Source organism: Bos mutus, chromosome 9, assembly GCF_027580195.1.
Source record: "Bos mutus isolate GX-2022 chromosome 9, NWIPB_WYAK_1.1, whole genome shotgun sequence".
Classification (NCBI taxonomy): Eukaryota; Metazoa; Chordata; class Mammalia; order Artiodactyla; family Bovidae; genus Bos; species Bos mutus.
Genome location: NC_091625.1, coordinates 46,534,879 through 46,557,461, shown reverse-complemented (window position 1 = coordinate 46,557,461; position 22,583 = coordinate 46,534,879).

The following is a 22,583-nucleotide window of genomic DNA, read 5'->3' as shown; positions in this document are numbered from 1 at the left end:
CTGGGAAAGATTGAAAGCAGGAAGAGAAGGGGAAGACAGAGGATGAGATGGTTGGATGGCATCACCGACTCAATGGACAAGAGTTTGAGCAAGCTCCAGGAGTTGGTGATGGAAAGGGAAATTTGGTGTGCTGCAGTCCATGGGGTCACAAAAAGTCAGACATGACTGAGCGACTGAATTGAATTGAACTAGGCCCTACATAATCTGTACCTTTGTATAGATCTGTATAACTTTGATACCTCTCCTGCTATATTCCCCTTACTAACTCTATACTAGCCATATGGGTTCTTCTAACCCATATGATGCTCAGCCTCAGTGCCTTTGCCTTTACAGATCCCTCTGATTAGAACGTTCTTTGTCCCAGTTTCCACATGACTAACTCTCTCACCTCCTCCAAGTGAACAAATGTCATTATACCGATCAACATTATCAAGACAATCCTGAGTTAAATCAGAACCTCCTTACATATCACTTTATCCCTTGTTCTCCTCAGTATTTTTCTTTTTTAATAAACTTTTATTTTAGTAGAATTACTGATTTGCAGAAAAATTGAGAAAATAGTATAAAGAATTCCTTAAAAATCCACACCAAATTTCACATATTATTAACATCTTATATTCTTACAGTAGGGAAAACCACTAGATTATTCAGGTATGACCTAAATCCAATCCCTTATGATTATACAGTGGAAGTGAGAAATAGATTTAAGGGCCTAGATCTGATAGATAGAGTGCCTGATGAACTATGGAATGAGGTTCGTGACATTGTACAGGAGACAGGATCAAAGACCATCCCCATGGAAAAGAAATGCAAAACAGCAAAATGGCTGTCTGGGAAGGCCTTAACAAATAGCTGTGAAAAGAAGAGAAGCGAAAAAGCAAAGGAGAAAAGGAAAGATATAAACATCTGAATGAAGAATTCCAAAGAATAGCAGGAAGAGATAAGAAAGCCTTCCTCAGCGATCAATGCAAAGAAATAGAGGAAAACAACAGAATGGGAAAGACTAGGGATCTCTTCAACAAAATCAGAGATACCAAAGGAATATTTCATGCAAAGATGGGCTCAGTAAAGGACAGAAATGGTATGGACCTAACAGAAGCAGAAGATATTAAGAAGAGATGGCAAGAATACACAGAAGAACTGTACAAAAAGATCTTCATGACCCAGATAATCATGATGGTGTGATCGCTGACCTAGAGCCAGACATCCTGGAATGTGAAGTCAAGTGGGCCTTAGAAAGCATCACTACGAAAAAGGTAGTGGAGGTGATGGAATTCCAGTTGAGCTATTCCAAATCCTGAAAGATGATGCTGTGAAAGTGCTGCACTCAATATGCCAGAAAATTTGGAAAACTCAGCAGTGGCCACAGGACTGGAAAAGGTCAGTTTTCATTCCAATCCCAAAGAAAGGCAATGCCAAAGAATGCTCAAACTACCACACAATTGCACTCATCTCACACGCTAGTAAAGTCATGCTCAAAATTCTCCAAGCCAGGCTTCAGCAATATGTGAACCGTGAACTTTCTGATCTTCAAGCTGGTTTTAGAAAAGGCAGAGGAACCAGAGATCAAATTGCCAACATCCGCTGGGTCATAGAAAAAGCAAAAGAGTTCCAGAAAAACATCTATTTCTGCTTTATTGACCATGCCAAAGCCTTTGACTGTGTGAATCACAATAAACTGTGGAAAATTCTGAAGGAGATGGGAATACCAGACCACCTGATCTGCCTCTTGAGAAATTTGTATGCAGGTCAGGAAGCAACAGTTAGAACTGGACATGGAACAACAGACTGGTTCCAAATAGGAAAAGGAGTTCGTCAAGGCTATATACTGTCACCCTGTTTATTTAACTTCTATGCAGAGTACATCATGAGAAACGCTGGACTGGAAGAAACACAAGCTGGAATCAAGATTGCCGGGAGAAATATCAATAACCTCAGATATGCAGATGACACCACCCTTATGGCAGAAAGTGAAGAGGAACTAAAGAGCCTCTTGATGAAAGTGAAAGTAGAGAGTGAAAAAGTTGGCTTAAAGCTCAACATTCAGAAAATGAAGATCATGGCATCCAGTCCCATCACTCATGGGAAATAGATGGGGAAACAGTGTAAACAGTGTCAGACTTTATTTTTCTGGGCTCCAAAATCACTGCAGATGGTGACTGCAGCCATGAAATTAAAAGACGCTTATTCCTTGGAAGGAAAATTATGACCAACCTAGATAGCATATTCAAAAGCAGAGACATTACTTTGCCAACAAAGGTCCGTCTAGTCAAGGCTATTGTTTTTCCTGTGGTCATGTATGGATGTGAGAGTTGGACTGTGAAAAAGGCTGAGTGCCGAAGAATTGATGCTTTTGAAGTGTGGTGTTGAGAAGACTCTTGAAAGTCCCTTGGACTGCAAGGAGATCCAACCAGTCCATTCTGAAATAGATCAGCCCTGGGATTTCTTTGGAAGGAATGTGCTAAAGCTGAAACTCCAATACTTTGGCCACCTCATGTGAAGAGTTGACTCATTGGGAAAGACTCTGATGCTGGGAGGGATTGGGGCAGGAGGAGAAGGGGACGACAGAGGATGAGATGGCTGGATGGCATCACTGACTCGATGGACGTGAGTCTGAGTGAACTGTGATAGTTGGTGATGGACAGGGAGGCCTGGCGTGCTGCAAATCATGGGGTAGCAAAGAGTCGGACACGACTGAGCAACTGATCTGATCTGATCTGATCTGATTATTATGGTATATTTGCTAAAATTAATGAACTGATATTGGTATTATTACTAAGAATTAAAGTCTATAATTTACTCATATTTTCTCAGTTTTTACCTAATGTCCTCTCTATATTTAGGATCAATTCAACCATATTACATTTACTTGTCATATTTCCATAGGCTCCCCCTGACTATGACAGATCCTCAGATGTCCCTTGATTTTGTTGATGTTGACAGTCTTGTGGGTAACTAGTCACATGTTTTGCAGAATGCCTCTCATTTGGAACTTGACTTCTTTTTTTTTTTTTTTTTTTAAGGAAAGACCATAGAGGTAAATGCTATTCCATCACATCATATCAAAGGCATATTACTATAAAACACTTACCAATACTGATGTTACCTTGTTCACAGGGCTGAGATAGTGTTTGTGAGGTTTCTCCACTATGAAATTACTTTTTTCCCTTTTCCATTTTGCACTCCTTAGAAGGTAATCATTATGTGCAACCCACCTTTAAGGTGTGGGGAGTTACGTTTAACTTTATGTAAATATAAAGTTATGTCTAACTTTAGAGTGGAATATCTACCTACTTCTACACAAGAGATTTGTCCTTTTCCTCTATTTATTTATTCCATCATTTATTTATATTGGGATGTAATATGGACATTTAATTTATACTTTGTGCTATATCCCAATATTAGTTTTTTTTTTTTCTCTTCAAGTTCGTTCAGCTTTAGCCATTAGGAAATCTTGTTAGCTTCTTTTGTCCCTTCCTTTGACACACCACCATCATTATGCTTTTCTTTTTTCTTTTTGGAGCACTTCTTTACTTTTTAGCACTCAAAGATCATAATGTATAGTAGAGCCTAGTCCGAGAATCATTCATCTCTGCAAAGAGAGATGTTATTGCACAATGGTATTACTAACTAAAATATGTGTGCTAGATGCACTCTTGTTACTAGAAGGTTGTTGTTTCTAAGACCTCTTGGCTGATAGAGCAAGAAAATATGTGTATACACTAACCCTTGTGTATATATATACACACACACACAACTATAAATATTTCTATAGCTGGCTAGTTGTATTTATATTAAGCTAATCCTAAATCCATTTTGATGTTTCCAACTCTAATCCATTACCACATGGGTCAATCTAAGCTCTAGCCCTGCTTATTTGTAAACTCTCATTTCAGAAGAAACCTGCCTCTCAACATCTGCCACAGGAGTACTTAAGTTTTCAATTGCAGTACATATTTCAAGCAGTATTCATAATGCTAACTCACATTCCCACAGGAAACAACTTTATGAACTGGCATTCAAAATTTATGTGCACTTTCTTTTGCCCTTATTCTTACAAACTCCTCTAATATACAGTTACTTAGGTCAGAATCACTTTCTCCCACATTGTATAAATTTTTAGTATAGTTAGATTGTTTTATCACATTCTGCATTACATCCTAGGATAGCTTGATCTTCAATACTTTTTTTTAACTTGCAAACATTAAAGTTAAATCTGTTTTCACAAATCCGTATTGTCATATCCACCATTACATCATTATACAAAATATTTTCACCACCCTACAAGATCCATTGTGCTTAATCTATTTAATGCTCTTCTTCCCACAAATCCCTGATGACTACTGATCTTCTTTTGCTATTGCTATAATTTTGCCTTTCCTATATTTCATGTAAGTATACTATTTGTAGCCTTTTCAAATTGACATATTTTACTTAGCAATATGCATTTAAGTTTCATCCATGTCTTTGTCTATCTTGATAGCCATTTATCTTTATTGAATAATATTCCAGTATATAGATGTACCAAAATTTATATATTCATTCATTTATTAAATGATTTGCTGAAAGCTTCCAGTTTTTGCTGATGATAGATAAATGTGCTACAAACTTTCATGTACAAGTTTCGGTGAGGAAATTCTTTTCAAATCATTTGAATAAATACCTAGGAGCACAATCTCTCCATTGTGAGGTAGGATGGTTTATTTAGCTCTGTTAAAAGCCACCATGCTGTCTTTCAAGTTGATTTACCATTTTGCATCCCCAGCAGCAATGAACCGAAGTCCCTGTTGCTCCATAGCCTTACCAGGAATTGATTCAGGTCAGTTCAGTCGCTCAGTCATGTCCAACTCTTTGCGACCCCATGAACCTCAGCACGCCAGGCCTCCCTGTTCACCACCAACTCCCGGAGTCCACCCAAAGCCATGTCCATTGAGTTGGTGATGTCATCCAACCATCTCATCCTCTGCCGTCCCCTTCTCCTGCCCTCAATCTTTCCCAGTGTCAGGGTCTTTTCAAATGAGTCAGCTCTTCGCATTAGGTGGCCAAAATATTGGAGTTTCAGCTTCAATATCAGTTTTTCCAATGAACACCCAGGACTGATCTCCTTTAGGATGGACTGGTATTACTATATTTTTCCATTTTATCCACCATATGTGTGTAGTGGTGTCTTATTGTTTGAAGTTGAAATTTCTTAAAGACAAATAATGTGCAAATTTTTATACATTTATCCTCTAGTTTTATTTTATGTAATACTTTTAACACATTATGTTATTTGTAAACTTATTTATATTTTCTTGTGGAGCTTATGTACTATAAGCCCCAGATACTTTTTAATCTGTTTTGTTCACTGAAATATTTTAAGAACCACTTATATCACAAATTTCACAATAAATGCTTATAGGATGAACGTCTTGAATCTGGAAATTCATTTAAGGGAAAGGAAGAAAATTAATGAATAATAGCCAATAAGGCAGAAGAAAAACAAGGAATCTCTATGCTGTTATGGAAGCAAGAGAGAAAACAACAACTGATTGTTTTGCAGAAAAGTTCAGTGAAACCAAACCAAAGACTGACCTATTATATTTGAAAACAATGCCATCAGTGATTATAACAAAAGGTTTCTCAGTGGGGATATGGGATGAAAACATTGTTGAAGAATTAAATAAGTAGGAAATGAGAAATCTGAGACAACTAGAAGTTACTCATTCAAGAATTTTGCTTTTATGGGGAACAGAGAAACAGAACAGTAATTGAGAACAATAGTGGTTCAAGGGAGGATATTTATTACATATAGCAAACACTGAGCATGCTTTTCAGAGAAGGCAATGGCACCCTACTCCAGTACTCTTGCCTGGAAAATCCCATGGACGGAAGAGCCTGGTAGGCTGCAGTCCATAGGGTAGCTTAGAATTGGACACTACTGAGCGACTTCACTTTGACTTTTCACTTTCATGCATTGGAGAAGGAAATGGCAACCCACTCCAGTGTTCTTGCCTGGAGAATCCCAGGGATGGGGGAGCCTGGTGGGCTGCCGTCTATGGGGTCGCACAGAGTCGGACACGACTGAAGCGACTTAGCAGCAGCAGCAGCAGAGCATGCTTTTAACTAATTGAAATATCTAATATAAAAAAATTTGGTGATTAAGGAAAGAAAAAAATTATAGGAACAAATATATAAGGTAAAACACAAAATGAAAATGAAGGAGGTTATTGAAAGATTAAAATTTCCAGTTATAAAATGAATAGTCATTGGCATGTAACATACAACGTATAATAATTCTGCCATGCATTTTAGTTTGGCCAAATTTTGTGGCATTTGGGGTCCTAGTATAGTTCGCCAACCAGGGCTCAAACCCATTCCCCCTGCAGTGAAAACACAGTTTCTTAACCACTGGCCAAGAACGGAAGTCCCAATTCTGCACTGCATTTTTGAAACTAGCTAAGAGAATGAATCTTGAAAATTCTCATCAGAAAGAAAAAATTGTAACTGTGCATCGTAACAGATGTTAACTGGATTTATTGTGACAATAATTTTAGATGTGTATAATTATAAAAATATCAAACCATTAAATTGTACACATGAAACAAATATAAAGTTTTATCAATTGTACCTCCATAAAAAAAAGAAGAGAGGTTTTGCTTTCATAAGTGTAAGGATATTTTGTCCATTATAAGAGGAAAATAAGAAAAGTAACAGAATGGGTACAGATAGCTACAGACAGAGTAGAAGATTTCCTGGCGGGGCATTGATGGACTTGCTGTCTAGATTTTTTATTTTACAGAAAGGACATTAATTTATAGTGAGGAATGAATATTACAGTAGCATAGAGATATATGGAAGACTGAAGAGGTGGGAAACAATAATGATAACCATTTCAAAGATGGGAAATTGAACATATGGGACAATAGTAATATTATGGAGTAATATTAAATTTCTATAACTTATGATTATGGATAAAGTATTAAAATCACCATGTCTAGTCTTCTCTACAATTACAAAGAAATAAAGTTATAGTTTGGGCACAAAATTGGATTTAACCATGTCAAGACATTATTAGTCTTTTAAAATTGAGTCAGAGATGAGTAAATAAGTCAAAGCTACATTTTAAAGAAAATAGTATAATAATGTTTCAAGGAATCTAACGTGTATAAGAGATAATGAGAATAGAAAAGGAATGATGTCTAGTGAATAATAGGACTCAACAAAGTAAATGTCTTCATTTGGTTGTATACTTTCTGGACAGGAATTTACTATAGAAAATCAACCAACAGAACATAAATTAATGATCAGAGATTTTAGAAGAGAAAGTATTAGTATTGCAATTATGGTCACGGATGGTTAAGGAGTAGTAGAATAAAAGATCATTGCAGTCAGGTAAAAGAACTAAAACTGTTGCTGTTGAAATTGTCAATAATAATGACAGGATACAAATATAGGTGAAGAGAGTATGTGTGTGCTCAGTCATGTCCATCTCTTTGTTACTCCCATGGACTATAGCCCTCCAGGCTCCTCTATCCATTGGATTTTCCAGTCAAGAATACTAGAGAGGGTTGCCATTTCCTCCTCCAGGGGATCTTCCTTATCCAGGAATTGAACCTCTCATCTCCTGCATTGGCAGGCAGACCCTTTACTACTGAGCCACCTGTAATGCCCCAGAAGAGAGTAATGGGAAGTGCTAAAATGATCAAATAATTAATGAAGGAGCATAACCAAAATTATGCAGTTAATAGCAACAGAGATAATAAAGTCGAATTATAGGTACTTGAAAGGAAACCAGTTTTTAAAGGAAGGGAGGGAAGGAAAAAGCTTGGAAATAATACTAGGAAACAAGGAGAATATATACCCACAGAAGAAACAATAGCTTCTATTCTAGCTGGCTACATTTTCCAGGGTCTTGGTCTCTTATGTGTAGAGGAGACCAAGAGTTTGACAGCTGTGCTTCCTTGAGGCACAGTGATGTGATAATTTCTGGATGAGGCGCTGTGTCATCTGGAGCAGTAGGCTTGGCAGTGACCCATCTGATAGCTTGGTGATCTCAGGAGTTGGATCAGGAGAAAGAAAAATGATCTACTATCTATTCTAGAAAAGTGAGTTTATTTTCATCAAAAACAGCAGGAAACAGTTGAATGATTTGAAAATGAGAGGGGGGAATGAAAGATTTAATTTAAAGGAAAAGAAAAGAAAATCACCCTCATTGGTGTGTTGGTGATATATGGGAAGGAAATTTATTAGGAAACTACAGCTAGACTCAAAAGAAAGATGATGGCAAATTGGATCAGTGTGGTCCTTTTGGAAAAAGAAGTGAACTTCTACCAATCATAGATTTGGAGCAATTGAACCAAGTTTTCCTAAATGTTGAAAATTCACAAGTCTTCCTTGAGGAAAGACTGAAAAATGGATAAGTTGATCCATTTTGTTTATACAATAAACCTATCTATACAATCACAAACGTTCTATATATGTCTTTAAAGTTTAATTAAGTGGTAATAGCCATAATAGGCACCATAATTTTTCTTCTATTCATACTCTTTTGGATTGCTGTATAGTATTACCTTTCTTTCTTTTCATTTACTCATAAAATTTGGCATAAACTGAGATTTATAAATTTGTATTAAATGTGATCATAATTTTATATCAGTTAATAATATTAGATACAAATAAGCCATGCAAACCACAATAGTTAATCTGCTTTTGCTTCAGATTAATTTATGTTTTTGCTTCCTTTGAAACTAACTCTTATATATAAAGTCAATTAACTGAGATTACTATTCAACTCTTTCACAATGTTTAATTAAATATAAATCCAGTACATTGTGCAAAAGAATTATAGATATAATCTAATACCTTGAAGATACTTCTCACATGTTATTAATGAGTTTTTGGAAAGCAACAGACTCATTCAGTGCATTTATTTCCTTTTAAATGCATATATATTATGCACTATTTTAAGATACACGTACACACAGAATATACACATACACAATATTTTTCTACATACCTTGTAAGTAACAAGTCACAAAACAAAGACCTCAGTTGAAGTCTACTGAAAGGTGAATATACGCTTGGAATAGTTACAGTTCAAGTTCTCAGCAATTCACATCTAAATTAATGTGCATGATTCAGATCCTATTTTTATGGGAAGGTTATACAGTTAACTGCTGACCAAGGCAGGGATGAGGGGCACCTTCCCTCATGAGGTCAAAACTCCATGTATCCATGGTTCCAAATCTGCAGATTCAATCAACCATGTATTATTGTGTGTGTGTGTGTGTGTGTGTGTGTGTGTGTGTTCAATGGCTCAGTCATGTCCAACCCTCTGTGGTCCCATGGACTGCAGCTCACCAGGCTCCTCTGTCTATGGAATTTTCCAGGCAAGAATACTGAAGTGCGTTGCCGTTTCCTTCTCCAGGGGATCTTCCCAACCCAGGAATTGAACCTGTGTCTCTTGTGTCTCTTGCACTGGCAGACAGGTTCTTTAACACTAGTGCCACCTGGAAAGCCCTTATAGTGGAGTAATATTTATGAAAAAAAAATCTGTGTATAAGTAGACTTGCATAGTTCAAACTTGTGCTGTTCAAGGGTCAACTATAATTTTTGTCAAGTATGAAACGGAGGACTGTAAAGATGTTTGTGACTTTGTGATCAAAACTATAAGAAAACATCCCTTATCAGCATTTATTTTCCTCAGAATTAAGAGTTTTTAGTGAATGAGTTTCTTTCCCAGAAGTGCAAGGGCAAATATGAGGACACTTTTGATTAGCAATGGCAAAAAGCCCCTCAGACAAAAGGACCAATTGAAATTGCCAAGGCAACAAAGAAAAGGGAAAAGAGGCCAGTGTTTCTCCACAGAGATGACTTAAATGAATTACTAAGGCATGACCTGTCTATATTACAGACACAGCATGCACAAAATTTCCATAGGACATTCTTGTTACAAAATGCCATGTAGGTTCTGAAATTTTGTTCTAAAAGAAAGAAAATATTTTGATATAAATTGATGGGTGAGAAAAAAACAAAGTTTAAGAAAGAATATGTGGTAGAAAAAAAATTTTTTAAGACAAGGTTATGTACTGTGTCAGTTATCATAATGTATTGTCTCTCAGCTCCGGAGCTCCTCATCACTGCCCTACTTGTCACAGTGGAGCTGGTGTTATAAATATCTTTCCATTGTCAGTGGAGGTGCTAGAGGGACACTGAAAGATGAAAGGTGTTTCTCTTGCTGATTCCAGTGTGTTTTTTTCTATTTTCTCCTATGAGACTCAGTAGCCAGAAGGCCAAGGGCCACTCACTAGTGATCATCTTCCAGTAGTAACTTAGTCTTGGTCCATCATCTGGGGACCAGTTCCATTCCAGGGTAACCCAGCAGACTTCTTCACCGTCTAGTAGACTGTAGCACTGCCTTTTTCCAAGGAGTCTGAATCCCATCTCTTTGGAAAAGGAGGCCTACTTGTAAATTTATGCCTTCCTTCTCTACTCTTTCTTAGCTCTAGGCTCCTTTTTAGAGTTCTCTTTTATTCCCTCTTAGTAGTAACTCTCCTATAAATAGTCTTTTTAGGAAGCCTGCTCTGTGTGAGGTCTCTGCTAACTGGACTGTTATTTACACACACACACACATGTATGCACATATACACACACTGGAAGATTGGAAAGTTATATTTGAAACAGCAGTGATTATTTCAGTATGCTTGGCTTTGAGATATTCTTTATTTTTTTCTGTATATTTTCTATATTGTCTAAATGTCCTACAACAAACATGCATTCCTTTTGAAGTCTGAAAACTTAAAAATTTTAGAACGCATTAGTAAACTCTCCCAAGCTTAAAAATTAAAATATATCAAGTACTTTTAAACTGTATTGAGAACCCAAAATCTAAAATTCTTAGGTTGAGAGTTTTTTTTTTTTTTTTTTAATAATTCTAGTTTTATATTGTGCTTTCTAAAAGGCTTAAAATGATGTTAGGAGTAAACACAATGAAATGAACCAAAAAAAAAAATTAGACATTTATGATATTGCAATTGTTATTAAAAACTAATTGCTGTTGCAGACAAGAAAACAAAAAGTGGAATTACTTTTACAAATTTGTCCTGGATAAAAATTGCTCTATTTAGTACCCTTTAAATTGGAAGTGACAGAATATAAACCGACCAGACAGTACAGTGGCTGCATTATCAGCATGCTGACATGGCCTCCTTTGCCTGTTGTCCCTGATTTAATGTCATCAGACACAAGGTGATTTAGGACATTCGTGGTAATAATGGAGGGGCTGAAAGCAGATGTGTAGATATTTTTAATGCCCTTTTCCTTCCCTAAGGTTTGTTCTTCAGTTAAGGCTGTGCCGTGGAGACAATCAGTGTGTTACAGAATGTAATGAAAACGAGTATCGAGAATAGATTACATTGACAGGAGAAAAAATCCTTTTATTTTTCCAAAAATGGATTGCTGTCCCGTAACAAAAAGGTAAAAGCGAGTATATGTGTCTGTGTGTATTACTAGCTTTTAATATACATATCAGCATTTCTCTATCAGAATTTTAAAACTTGGCAACTACTAATGTGTCACTGAAGTAAAAGAATAATGACTTAAGTTATCACAGGACTAAGCAGCTCATATTTCAGTTTTTATTAAGATGTTTGAAACAAGGATTCTTCAGAAAATTATAGAAACTTATTAATTCATAGTTCTATTTTATGGCACTTCAAATCAAAAATGTTCTAAAAACTGGAGACTCTGATGAGATTCTTTTAAGCAGCCTTAAGTCACCTGTTTTCCTTAAGTCAATGTTCTAGGGTCTTCACATATAAAAGGATGATAGTTTTTTATGCTGAAACGCGAAGTTTGACAGAAAACTAAATTCTGTAAAGCATTTATCCTTCAATTAAAAAATAAATAAATAAAACCTTTGCCTAAAATTTCTTAAGGTGTATATGGGTGGCAATTGAACACATATAAATATTTATTCAAATATACTTTATAACAGCATATATTATCACACGTCTTTATCAATCTTGGATAGCCTAACCCTTACTGAAACTCAGTATCACTAAACGCACTAAATCTCACTCACTCACCCATGGGTCTACAATGAGCTGGGACTGTGAAAAAAAAATAGGCTGGGTTGAGGGAAATGATAATGTATTACTCATTCATCCATACTGTTTCCCAAGGAGTTTTTTAATTCAGGTTTGCATTTAGCAGCCCTTTCACATACACTGTGCCATGACCTGCCTGACAGCAAGCACACTAACTTTAAACACACACAAACTTCTATTTTTCTCAATTCATGAGCAGCCAGGTCAGACAGCTCCAGCAGGACCTGAACTAGACCTGAACAGTGCAGGAGGATATAAAAAGTCCTGATGCTTCTTTCTGGTGGGATCTCAAATTAGTCTTTCACTTGTAGCCTGATATACTAATGCCTGAAGCCAGAGCAAGCCTACTTCTTGATATCCTCATCTCTTGGGCAAATTTGCTTTTTAAATTCTTTATAGTGTTGCTTACCAGTGGCTGGGCCTGTCAACTCATCAGAGACAGTAAGATCAGGATAGAATTGTTCTTTCAGCTACAATTATTTAAGCTCCATTTAACTCCCTCAAACACCCTAAACCACCCATTTTCGAAGAAGAGGAAGGTGCCTGCAGCTATCTTAAATAGATTCTCTGTTTTACAACCTTCATTTTATTTTCATATTTTCATATAATCATTATCAAAGACCTCTTTCTGTACCCTGACACTTCCATCTTTTACCCTTCAACTTGCTATATTTCCCTTTTTCTTTCTCAGATGAGTCAAAATTGACAGAGTTTGAATTATCTTTTAACTCTATAGTTTAGTGCCTGCTTACATATGCTTCTAAAATCTGATTCAGTTTTAGTTTTTTTATTTGAAAAACTTGAATGTCTCCATTATTACACCTCTTCTATCAATTATCTCTAAATCATGACTTCCGCTTCAATTAGCTATCCTTTACAATTGACAATTTATGCCTCACTTATCCATGCTGATTGCCAGGAGAAATATCAATAACCTCAGATATGCAGATGATACCACTCTTATGGAAGAAAGCAAAGAAGAACTAAAGAGCCTCTTGATGAAAGTAAAAGAGGAGAGTGAAAAAGTTGGCTTAAAGCTCAACATTCAGAAAACTAAGGTCATGGCATCTAGTCCCATCACTTCATGGCAAATAGATGGGGAAATAGTGGAAATAGTGACAGACTTTATTTTGGGGGGCTCCAAAATCACTGCAGATGGTGACTTCAGCCATGAAATTAAAAGACACTTGCTCCTTGGAAGAAAAGTCATGACCAACCTAGACAGCATATTAAAAAACAGAGACATTACTTTGCAAACAATGGTCCATCTAGTCAAAGCTATGGTTTTTCCAGTAGTCATGTATGGATGTGAGAGTTGGACTATAAAGAAAGCTGAGTGCTAAAGAATTGATGCTCTTGAACTGTGGTGTTGGAGAAGACTCTTGAGAGTCCTGGATAGCAAGGAGATCCAACCAGTCCATCCTAAAGGATATCAGTCCTGAGTATTCATTGGAAGGACTGATGTTGAAGCTGAAACTCCAATACTTTGGTCATCTGATACAAAGAACTGACTCATTGGAAAAGATGCTGATGATGGGGAAGATTGAAAGTGGGAGAAGAAAGGGATGACAGAGGATGAGATGATCGGATGGCATCACCGGCTCAATGGACTTGAGTTTGGGTAAACTTTGGGTGTTGGTGATGGACAGGGAGGCCAGGAGTACTGCAGTCCATGGGGTTGCAAAGAGTCGGACATGACTGAGTGACTGAACTGACCTGAACTATCCATGCTGAATTATGAAAAATTTTCCTTGGAAATTCCCTTGGAAAATTCCCTGGATGTTCTCTGATGTTCTTTAATGGATGCTTAATCACATGTGTACTAAGCACTGTCAAATTCTCAATATAATGCTAGGGCAAGGATTCTCAAACTTGGCTACAGTGGAATCAGTTGGGAATGAAAAACAATTCCTATGCCTGATTTTAATTTAACTAATCTTGGGTGGAGTCCAAGTATAGGTGATTTTTAACCCTCCACTCACGAGCCCTCATCCTCCCCAAAAGATGATTCTAATGGACAGTCAGATAGGAAAAGTACTGGGCTAGAGAAAGTCAAAGAAAGAAAAACAGTGAGAGGTATGGTCCCTTCTCAGTGACCATATAATATAGAGAGACCCAACTAACAAAGACAAAACAATTTTAAAGCACAATTAAATGTAAATTCCTTTGAAGTTCATATTAAAATCTACAGGGTGAAAAAAATTAAAATGGCAATTATGATCAGAAAGGAAAGGTCTATGTAAGTAAGAGTAACTCATGAAGGCTGCTGAATACTGTGGATGAATTAGAATAAACTTAGAAAAGGGTGAAAGAGATATTAAAAATTAGGCAAATTGTAGTGATAAGTGAAAAAAGCACTGAGTCATATTTACCATAACAGGAAAAAAGTAGACTCATTTGACTAGAGTATGTAGGTTGGAAAGTTATGCTAATAATATGTAAATAAGGTGGTAAAATCAGAGAAGTCTATCTTCCCTTTTGCCCCATTTTGACCATTCTTACTAAAACTAGCATCAGATAGTCAATGGATTACAAAAGTGGTATGAAAATTGGTGTCTACTACTATCATTGAAAGATATTCATGAAATGATTAACTATGCAAACAAATCGGACCAAATTTTCATTAACGTAGAAAACTAGGAATACTCACATCTATATAACAGAAACATGAATTGTTTGGTTGTTAGAATGCACAGAAGACCAGATCAGAAGAGACATGATATAAAATTTCATTTTTCACTCCATTGAAAGAATGCTTGTGAACTAAGGCTAGAGCACCTTAATAAAATCACATTCCGAGTCCTCATTTGGAAGTGTGAGTACAGTCTTGGGGTATATAGGGAAAGAAGCAGCAGCCAGCAAATGTTGTTGTGAAGACTTTTTCGTTAAGAGAATGACTACAATAAGCAGAAAGCCTGCAGGGCCAGGTTTTGTGTCAGAGTAGATAACAAACATCTAAGTCATAGAAATTCACCTCACCCACCCCCGCCTTCCTGGCACATAGTAAAAGTGAAAATGAAGTCGCTCGGTCGTGTCCGACTCTTTGTGACCCCATGGACTGTGGCCCACCAGGCTCCTCTGTCCATGGGATTCTCCAGGCAAGAATACTGGAGTGGGTTGCCCTTTCAGGCCTATAACCCTACAACCAAACTATGAGAACACCTATTACTTCAGGGCACTGTAATGAGGCAATCTGAGATGCAACTGCAAGCTCTATTGTTTACAAAAACAGAGTGAATTTGGCAGTTTAGCTCTTTAAACTCAGCTTTCTTAGCTATAAATTAGAATCACTAGAAAAGTACCCACTTTATGGGCATGTTGGGTAGAACAAGTAAAATAATGCATGTAAAGCAGTCAGCTTATATCATATCCTAGATGGTGGAGCCAGAGATATAAGAAACACAGATGCAGTAGAAGATCTTCCTTACTGAGTTAACCTCTACCAGATAGAGGAAGTCAGTGAAGCATGGCTTCCTCAGACTGACAGACCTCAAGACTGGAAAGACACTGTGACAAGGAACCTGGACCTCTGAGCATCATCTGACAAACAGAACCCGCAATAAGCAACTCCAGCTTGGGAAATATTCTCCCAGGATAGATGCCCAGGAAAAGGGCTAGCCTGTAGAATCTCAGTAACTGCCCCTCCAGAAAACATTTATTTACCATAAACCAGAGACATTGTAGAACATCATAATAAAGGTATTGATTTCTTTCAATACTTTATTCTACTTTTAAAATTTGAGAAATAGAAGAAAGTTCACTTTGAGCTCAAAAGACACATTAAAGCTTTTACATTCAGTTAGAGAATATAATAGGCATGAGTTTAGATATTCGGGTACACAATCTATTAAGAAAGATTTCCCTAAAAGAGATATGACATCACACATAATAATTGAATTAACAGAAATAATAATAAATGGAAGAATAATTAAAATATAAATATAAAATTAAAAATAATAGTAAATATATGCTTAGGTAAACAAATACATAATTAAAAATTAGGAGATAAGTATCAAATTCAGTGACAAGTTTTTGCCTTTTTGGAGAGAACTGGGCACAGAAAGAGATATGCTACTGAACTTTATTATGTTTAGCATTAGAAAATAAAGTATTATGGAACCTGTGGAAAAATTCTGAAAAAAATTAAAAGACAATAATGCAATATGGAAGACAGCAAAATATTTGTTTGGAAGATGTATTCAAGGGAGAGAAGGGTGGAAAAAATAAGGAATGATTCCTATCCTGTAAGTTCTACAAAATTTAATATAGGTGATATAAGACTTTTCAAGTACTGGGGGGTTGGGAAAAGTCATTCACTCCTAGAAATGGAAAGATACCTGAAAAAATTGAAGAGAAAACTAAAATAAGATTTAATTTATATCAGAAGCAGATATAGCATTGCAATAAATAGAAACATTGAGCTGCATAATAGTCATGGTAACATTACACAGAATTCAAAATAAAATAAAAAATGGAAGAATGAAAAATGATATTATCTACTGGCAGGAATAAATTAAAGTTTCCAGTAACTTCCAAGTTACTACTTTTATAGGAATGATGCCCCCAAGAAGGGGAAGAGAAGCAGATAACTTAGTATATCTTTCTGTCAACTGAACTTCTGGGAAAATACACCAGTGCTATTTTTCTAGGTGGAAGAGACTTTATCTCTGAATTGCCCTTAACAAGATACAGCCCTAAGAATCCCCTGTAGTGAACGGTATTCAGGATCTATGAAGTACATGTTCCCTGGAGATCTGTAAAATTCTGGGGTTAAAAATGGAGATGGTTCAAAATGGAAATATTTTCACAGTGAGAGATGATAGTATAAGACTTACCTATAGGTCATATCTACCATTCTGGAATAGAAGTACATATCGACTGCAAAAAGGCAGGCTCTGAGGAGCTACTCTTAATGTTCCAGAACTCCCTGCTTTGAGTCTTTTGATTTCTTTTATCCTTGACCATGGGTGTCCATGATGACTCAGAGGAAAAAAAAAAATCTGCCTACAATGCAGGATACCTGGGTTCATTCAATTCCTGTGTTGGAAAGATTCCCTGGAGAAGGGCATGGCAACCCAATCCAGTATTCTTGGCTGGAGAATCCCATGGAGAGAGGAGCCTGGACACACTGAGGAAACCAGAATTGAAAGAGACATGTGTACCCCAATGTTCATCACAGCACTGTTTATAATAGCCAGGACATGGAAGCAACCTAGATGTCCATCAGCAGATGAATGGATAAGAAAGCTGCAGTACATATACACAATGGAGTATTACTCAGCCGTTAAACAGAATACATTTGAATCAGTTCAAATGAGGTGGATGAAACTGGAGCCTATTATACAGAGTGAAGTAAGCCAGAAAGAAAAACACCAATACAGAATACTAACGCATATATATGGAATTTAGAAAGATGGTAACCATAACCCTGTATACGAGACAGCAAAAGAGACACTGATGTATAGAACTGTCTTTTGGACTCTGTGGGAGAGGGAGAGGGTGGGATGATTTTGGAGAATGGCATTGAAACATGTATAATACCATATATGAAATGAGTCACTAGTCCAGGTTTGATGCACGATAATGGATGCTTGGGGCTGGTGCACTGGGATGACCCAGAGGGATGGTATGGGGAGGGAGGAGGGAGGAGGGTTCAAGATGGGGAACACATGTATACTTGTGGTGGATTCATTTTGATATATGGCAAAACCAATACAATATTGTAAAGTTAAAAAATAAATTTAAAAAAGTCAGACACAACTGAGCAACTAACACTTTCACTTTTCATCCTTGACAGTATTAAAACCTGAAATTGTGTGAAATCTCTGATCCACCTTAGTCTGACTTGGTAACATTACCTGTGAAATGAAGTCACTCAGTCCTGTCCGACTCTTTGCGACCCCATGGACTGTAGCCCACCAGGCTCCTCTGTCCATGGAATTCTCCAGGCAAGAATACTGGAGTGGGTTGCCATTTCCTTCTCCAGGGGATCTTCCCGACCCAGGGATTGAATCCAGGTCTCCTGCATTGCAGGCAGACGCTTTACCCTCTGAGCCACCAGGGAAGCCCAACATTACCTGTAGATTAGTTCAATTATGAATGATCTAAAATAGAGAAAGGTAGTAGAACTTAAAGATGCTAACAAAACAAATGCCAGGGGAAAAAAATATATATTTCAGGGTACTTTAAATACAGAAAAGCTGAAAAAGACAAAGAAAATTTTCATTGTATTCCAGTATATATGTTTATATCTGTTATTCAATTCCGGGTTTACACATATACACCCACAAGCAAACAACAAAAACAACCACAAATTCTAGTAGTATAGAGCTGATATATGGAGAAGGCAATGGCACCCCACTCCAGTACTCTTGCCTGGAAAATCCCATGGACGGAGGAGCCTGGTAGGCTGCAGTCCACGGGGTTGCTAAGAATCGGACACGACTGAGCGACTTCACTTTCACTCTTCACTTTCATGCATTGGAAAAGGAAATGGCAACCCACTCCAGTGTTCTTGCCTGGAGAATCCCAGGGACGGGGGAGCCTGGTGGGCTGCAGTCTATGGGGTTGCACAGAGTCGGACACGACTGAAGCGACTTAGCAGCAGCAGCAGCAGAGTTGATATAGATACAAATACAGAAATAGACATAGATATATAGTTATTAATACATAGACATGTAGATGTAAACATGGTAAATCACATGTTGCAGATGAGAAAACTGAGTTCAAATGCTCAAGTTACTTGTATTAAAATTGCTTCATTTGAACTGAAAAAGTAATCTGCACTTCTAATTTAAATTCTTGGATTGAAAGTCACAGGTCTTAAGAATTTAAGTTATGGTTCCACTCTATCCCATTCTACCATAAGTAACGTTATACTGCTTTTTGCATTTCTTTATGTATTGAGAAGAATTCAGTGATAACAACTACCGTTTTTCACTTTCTCTTGGTTCATCTACAGAATGAGTTCTTAGCTTAATCATTTATTAATCTGGACATGGGAAATAAAATAAATGAATATATGTAAACTATTCTTGATTCTTAACTTTTATAAGAGTTTTGTACATTTTAAATGATAAATACAATAGATATCAAGGTTTGTATGAGAATACCTGCCAGGACAAAGGAGAAGGATAAAGGTAAACATATTGCCCATTTTAGCTTTCTCTTACCCAATCAGAGAATGAGTACTGATCATTATGGTTTTATGCCAGAGGTAGAAAAATTTAGGATAAGTATTGGAAAATGTTGCCTTACAATGCATTTGTGAATTTTTTTGTTGTACTTTTATTGGTACTGAACACATTATCAGACCATGAAGAATATAATTTTACAAATAAAATTCTGCCCTCACAATGTAGCTTTTATTACTTTAGGACCCCAGAAGCACTATGGTCACTGAGAGAATGGGTCCTAATTGTCACAACAACTAACTCATCAAATCCATAACAGTATTCATTGAAAGAACCGTCAGAAATATTATTAGCTGCATTTTAAAGAAAAAAGAGATGAAATACACAGGAATTAAATAATTTTCCATAATACATAGAAATGAAGATGTGATTTCAACAACAAATGTCTGATTCAAAACTTCTTTCTTTACATATCCTCCCTGTATTCCTCCCCACAATAAGTTCTCTGTGCCTTAGTGCATTTCATTTTGAGATGTCTTGGGGTAGAAAAATAACCATAGGTCTATACCAATCAGGGAGGAATCTGCAACATCTCAATTGTTATCATTGCTTTCATGGGTATATGCAAGTTGTTGTGAGTAAATCAATCTGAGAGATTCTTCCTAGTTCAAAACTTGTATGAGTTTATCTTTATTAATATAGATATATTAAGTGATTCACTAGATTTCAAATCAACATGTGCCAAATATTCTAGTCTGCTGACAAGTTCTTACTGGGAACTTTCTATCATCTGCTAGTTACTCAAATAAGTTTCTTAGATTCTCCAGTCTGAACACTAGCAAACCATCTTGACATTGAAAAGAAATCCTAGGGACTTTATGTACTGGGCTGATACTTATTTTGTATGTTTACCACTTGCTAAATAGTAGAGAATAGATTCTATTATATACATTAAAATACAACAATAAAATAGAGAGAACCATACTTAATTCTGTAGCTATTCTATTTCATGTGACATTGCCAAAAGTTCATAAACATGTTAATTTTCCTGCTTGGAGTATATCAGCCACTACATGTGTGTTGTGTGGGCGCACGTCCATGCGTGTGAAGTCACTTCATTCATGTCTGACTCTCTGTGACCCCATGGACTGTAGCCCACCAGGCTCTGTCCATAGGATTCTCCAGGCAAGAGTACTACTGGATTGGGTTGCCATGCCCTCCAGGGGATCTACCTAACAGAGGGATCTTAATAATTTCCTGTTGCTGCATTGCTTCAGTCATGTCTGACTCTGTGCGACCCCATGGACTGCAGCCTACCAGGCTTCTCCGTCCATGGGATTCTCCAGGCAAGAACACTGGAATGGGTTGCCATTTCCTTCTCCAATGCATGAAAGTGGAAAGTGAAAGTGAAGTCGCTCAGTGTGTCTGACTCTTAGCGACCCCATGGACTGCAGCCTACCAGGCTCTTCTGTCCATGGGATTTTCCAGGCAAGAGTACTGGAGTGGGTTGCCATTGCCTTCTCCCAATAATTTCCTGGTTATAGCCTAAACATCAATTGCCCATGACATTTATCACTGTAAATATCACTTCTCATTAGGTATCAAAGCCTCTTATTACAATCTTGTAACACTCTCTGTGTTCCTTAATAGCATTTATCACAGTGTGTGTGTGTTAGTCACTCAATCATGTCTGACTCTTTACAACCCCGTGGACTGTAACCAGCTAGGCTCTTCTTTCCATGGGATTTTCCAGGCAAGAATACTGGAGTGAGTTGTCATTCCCTTCTCCACAGGATCTTCCAGACCCAGATATCAAACTCAGATCTCCTGCATTGCAGGCGGATTCCTTACCATCTGAGCCATCCGGGAAGCCCTTTTCTGTGTTTGTGTGTTCAAATCCTATTCCCTTCAGTTGACATGTGCATCCATTGTGCCAGGAACTTTATCTTTCCTGCTCAGAGTTATTTTCTCAGAGATGTCTCATAGCCTAAAGCAAAGTACCCATTCAATTATATTTGCAGAAAAATGGACTAATTTGGAGTATTTCTGAAGCACAATCTTGAATTATATATATGAGAAGCTAGTAGGTGGGAGGAAGAAACTAAGATAATAAACCTGATTGTCTCTTCAGGTTCAAGATTTTAATTCAACTTTACCACTTATATTTCATGCATGCTTCAATTTAATGACTCAAACAAGGCTGTAAAGGAAACATCACCATGCTTTTAGAGTTGAGCATGCAGAAGAAAATGTGTTCTATAGTTGTATACATGAAGCCTAGATCTCACCAGAATTATACCAGGACCCCCTTTGAATACAGAGAAAGCATATATCTGTACCTCAAAAATACATTCTCTGTTGAGCATATGAATGATCATTCAGTAAACAGACTCATTTTCGAGGCCTTCCTATGTTTCTGATCAGGAAAGCTTGCATGCACATGCATGCATGCACACACACACAGATTTCTAACAGAGAGTTTTCCTTAACTTTGAATACTTATTTACAGGAAATGAAACTCTACAAACCTCAGGCAAAAGGCCATTTATGTTAGTTTATACCAGATTATTCAAGTAACAATTTTCAGCCAAAGAATGAAGCATCTCCAGTCCTTCTGAAGCCATAATTATCTATTTTCTATTTGTTATCTACCTGTTTCCTCCAAACTAAGGACTTCACCTCAGGCAAATTGTGACATATGTTCCAATATAGAAGCAAAAATTTATGTATCTTATATGACAATTTATGTTAATATACTAAAAATGTAGGAAAGAAGCAACAAATATACTGTTTATTCTTATTTTCTTTTCTCAATTAAGAGGAGGTAATATAAAACTGGAATAATCTGTTACAGTGATATTATGAGAAGTCACAAATAGTAATGTGGAAAGTTTAAATATTATGGAAATGTAATGGATGATAGAAGGTAAAGAAACTTTACAAAGTAATTGATTGCTTGGTTTAAAGGATAATAAGGGTTTACTAGCAGAATTAAGAGTAGAAAGGTAATTCCTGATGCAAGCATAATAACAGCATGAGACATGTTGGAGATTGTCATTGTCTTGCCAAATAATTATTATGGAAATAAAGGATTTTTATTGTGGTTTTAAGTAATTTTTGGAATTGGGAAGTGAAGCCCAGAGAAGAATGAGTAAATACAACTGTACAAAAAAGATCTTCATGACCCAGATATTCATGATGATGTGATCACTAGCCTAGAGCCAGACATCCTGGAATGTGAAATCAAGTGGGCCTTAGAAAGCATCACTATGAACAAAGCTAGTGGAGGTGATGGAATTCCAGTTGAGCTATTCCAAATCCTGAAAGATGATGCTGTGAAAGTGCTGCACTCAGTATGCCA